The 5,000-nt window shown below is 30.1% G+C and overlaps 1 protein-coding gene across 7 annotated transcripts in view; it reads left to right on the top strand.

The window, feature by feature from the left end:
* Positions 1-5,000, top strand: part of LOC143041022 (octopamine receptor beta-2R-like) — a 277,536-nt gene that overhangs the window by 234,188 nt on the left and 38,348 nt on the right. The gene's annotated exons all lie outside the window — the stretch shown is intronic.

A 5,000-nucleotide genomic window follows, 5' to 3' on the forward strand; every position in this document is an offset into this window, starting at 1 on the left:
ATATATGTATATGTATGTACATATATACATATATATACATATACATATATATATATATATCACAACTAACACCACAGTCGGACGAAAGAAAGAGTTGCGTAAACGAAACTATATATTTCGATTGCTAACTGTAATCCTCTTCAGTAGTACAAAGTGGAAGGAGGATGCTATCTTAAATAGCAACCTCTTACAAAAGAAAGGGAACATGGAAAATAATAAACGTCACTACCCCAACCCTATGTGACCTGAGGATGACATGAGGTCGGGTCAGGGGGAGGGGGAGGAAGCTTGTTGACAATATGTTTGGTGATGAATAGTCCTGATATAATGTCTGGGGTCCATTGACCCTTGGAAATATTCATCGTGGGCAGATATTCAATTAATGTGGATTCCACCATTGCCCTTCTGAACCCACAGCCTGATTTATAAATAAGGTCAGATTTCTCCCAGGCCGTTCGGTGATTAAATTTATTTAATCCCCTGATTTCTCCCAGTCCATCACTGGATGGACTGGGAAAAATCTGACCTTATATACATACATATATATATATATATATATATATATATATATATATATATATATATATATATATATACATATATATACATACATATATATGTATATATATATGTATATATATACACATAATATATACATACATATATATACATTCATACATATGTATATATATATATATATATATATATATATATATATATATATATATATATATATATTTAAGACATTATCAAGGAATACACAGTTACAGAGACAAAGGTGGATATATATACATAAAGTAGAAGACAAGCTAGGAACATGGGAAGGACACACAAGATGCTTCACAATCAGGTAGAGCCGATGTTTACATATACGGACGTTTGGTCCATGACGTTACGTCACCCCGGCTTAGTAGCACTTGGAGAAGTTCTTACAATTTTATCAATAACAAAATCATCAAGCTTAAATAATCCTAAACTTAAATTGATATTATGGTCAAAGGTTTGTTTAATATGACTGGATTCAATAATGTTTCTTTCTAATAAGGATCTACAAGAAATTATTACATTAGAATTATCCCAGTCAATAGGATGATTGTGGTCTCTTACATGGACAAAAAGGCCACTGGAACTTTGCCCACTCCTTACACTATATTTGTGCTGATTTATCCTAGTTTTCAAGTCTTTACCAGTTTGGCCGATATAAAATTTGTTACATTTAAGGCATGGAATAGAGTAAACACAACCCTCATTTAACTCAGGTGAATTTTTAATGAGCTTAATTTTTTACAGTATTATTATTTTTGAAAACCAAGTTGATTTTGAATTGTTTGAGAATATTAGGCAGACCAACTAATTTCTCACTGTAAGGAAGAACCAAAAGGTTCTTTTTGTCAAATACTTTTCTTACTTGTGAGGTGTTATGGAAAGTTTTGTAAGCCATTTTATGAGATGTGCTTACTAAGTGCTTTGGATATTTTAATTCAGAAGCTATATTCTAATTCAGAAGCTATTTTAATTCATTTAATTATATATATATATATATATATATACAGATATATATATATATAAATATATGCAAAGTAACCATTTGGAAAAATAAACTAACAAAGCAGAGCGCTTTCGTATATTACATCTTGTTGCACTGAAGATGTAATATACGAAAGCGCTCTGCTTCGTTAGTTTCTTTTTCCAAGTGGTCTACTTTGCATAAGTGAACACACGTACCCGTGTTCTTATTAGCATATATATATATATATATATATATATATATATATATATATATATATATATATACATATACATATATATATATATATATATATATATATATATATATATATATATACTGTATATATGCATATATATATATTACAAAGGATTACAAAGGCGGAGCATACCGACAGGAGACCTTTTGGTCCATATCTAGGTCGGATGCGAAAAAAAAATCATAATAATAATAAAATATTAAATTAAAACTATAATAATGTAAATAACAAATAAAATACATAAATAAATGCATAGGTATAGTTAAATAATAAACAAACAGGTAAATAGTAAATAATAATAATTTGACATATAACTAATAATAAATGAAAATCAGACAGACAAATGATAACAAAACAAAAACAAATAATATAAAATAAATTATAATCATTATAGCATCTTGGTTAGGTGTTTATGTAAATGATTCTTAAAGCTTCGAACTGAACTACATTGCACTACCTGTGCAGGAAGTTTATTCCATTCATTAACTACACGGTTGGCAAAGTTGTTTCTACCTACTTCCAAATTGAATCTATTTCCGGACAGTTTGAGACCATTGTTTCTTGTCTGATTCTCATTCAATGTGAAAATTTGGTCACTTTTGATGTTGTCAATTCCCTTTAAAATCTTAAAGACCTGTATCAAGTCACCTCAGAGTCTATGTTTTTTTAGGGAAAACAAATTCATATGTTTTAGTCGATTTTCGTATGATTTATTTTTGATATTTGGAATCAGTTTTGTGGCTCGCCGTTGTACTTTTTCCAGTCTGTCAATGTCTTTAATGAGATTCGGTGACCATACGGAAACAGCATATTCCAAATGTGGACGAACTAACGATTTATATAGCTTCTTAATGAGTGATGGACTTTTGAAATCAAAAGATCGCGCAATCAGTCCTAGACCCTTATTTGCTTTCTCAGAGGCTGAAATACACTGCTTGGATGATTTGAAGTCGTTAGTGATAATTACGCCGAGATCTTTTTCACTATCCACTTTTGTTAACGAATTTCCAAATAACTTGTAATCGTACTTACTGTTATTTTTACCTATGTGCATTACCTTGCATTTACTTGTGTTAAATTTCATTAGCCACTTTTCAGACCATTGCTGTAATTTATCTAAATCTTCTTGAATATCTAATTGGTTTGAGTGATCATTTGCCACTCCGCACAATTTTGTATCATCAGCAAATTTGGAAACAGTAGATTTTAGTCCATGGTCTATATCATTTATATATACTATGAATAGAAGTGGCCCAAGAACGGAACCCTGAGGAACTCCACTTGTAACATTTTTCCATCTAAAAGTTTTTCCATTTAAAACAACTCTCTGTTTTCGACCATTCAACCAATTACTAGTCCAACCTAATAGGCTACCACTTATTCCGTGTAAAGCTAATTTAGTAAGTAGTCTTTCGTGTGGGACGGTATCAAAAGCTTTTGCAAAGTCTAGATATATTAAATCTATATTGTTTCTTTTGTCATAATTCGAGATAACTGTGTTGTAGAATTCGAGTAAGTTAGTCACGCAAGAACGTTTCCGTCTGAAACCATGCTGGCTATCATTTATCAAACGGTTACTTTCTAAATGATGTTCGATAGCATCTCTGATGATAGTTTCCATTATTTTTCCTACGATTGAAGTCAAACTTATAGGCCTATAGTTATTTGGCTTCTTTTTGTCACCTTTTTTGAATATGGGAGTAACGTTAGCTAGCTTCCATTCTCTTGGGACATCTCCAGATATGATGGATTTCTTGAAAATAATTTCTAATGGAACAACAATCTCATTTTTAATTTCCTTTAAGATTCTTGGATGCCAACCATCAGGCCCTGGTGTTTTATTAACTTTGAGTTTATCTATACACCTTTTAATTTTTTTCTTTTGTTATATTTACCGTAGTGAGTAAGTTTACCCCAGACTTTTCACAGGTTTCAGTTTGGAATTCACTTTGAGGTCTTTCGTTTACGAATACCGAGCTAAAATAATTGTTTAAGATATTACACATTCCTTCATTTGAATATTCAAGTTGACCGTCAGCAGATAATAGTGGACCAATGTGATTCCTAACAACCTTTTTATCTCTAATGTAACTATAGAATTCTTTGGGATTCTCTTTGGATTTATCAGCGATGTTCATTTCGTATTGTCGTTTTCTTTTTCTTATTGTCTTTTTTAAATCTTTCTGTATTGATACATAACTTTCATAGTCATTAGATGCACCCGAGTACTTATATTTCTTATAAGCCTGTCTCTTTTTAGCAATACTTTTTTCAGTTTCTTTGTCGAGCCACTTTGGGCGAGCCTGATTTGGGGGACGTCTGTCCTTAAAAGGAATGTAAGTTTGAATCATCTTAGTGAGCGTATTTTGAAATATTTCCCACATCTGATCTACAGGCCTTTCGTTTAATTTTGCCTCCCAATCTGTAAGCTGAAGCTCCTGACGTAGTCCTATGAACTGAGCTTTACTGAAATCGGGTATTTTAGAAAGACAAGTATCTATTCTAAAATTGTTTAGGAGTTTGAATCTAAGTTGTATATATATATATATATGTATGTATATATATATATGTATATATATATATATATATATATATGCATATATATATATATATATATATATATATATATATACTTTTTTATCAACCACAATGCACTTTAATTCTAAGCCATCAACATCGGAAAAGCTGTGGAGGCACATGCAGAAATTGAAACGTGGTACGCCCGAGGACTCGAACTACCGGCTGCGAGCACGTTACCAGACTTAGACCAATACACCATCAAGATATGTATATATATATATATATATATATATATATATATATATTATATTCATATATATATATATGTATGTATACATATATATATATATATATATATATTATATGTACAAGTTATATACATATACTGTTCATATGCATATACATATGCATAATCATACACATATACATTATTAATATATATACATATATATTATATATATATATATATATACATGTACATATACGTACACATATACATATACATATATATATATATACATATACATGTACATATACATATAGGTATACATATGTGCATATACATATATGCATATAATGTACTTATGCATAGACATATACGTACACGTATATGTATACATATGCATATACATATAAATATTCATATACATATACACATACACATACATATACCTATGTATACCAACAACATCTGGTTGTTACAAGCAGAGTTTA

The sequence above is a fragment of the Oratosquilla oratoria genome, chromosome 30, assembly GCF_046742065.1.
Source record: "Oratosquilla oratoria isolate Oo_2021 chromosome 30, ASM4674206v1, whole genome shotgun sequence".
NCBI lineage: Eukaryota > Metazoa > Arthropoda > Malacostraca > Stomatopoda > Squillidae > Oratosquilla > Oratosquilla oratoria.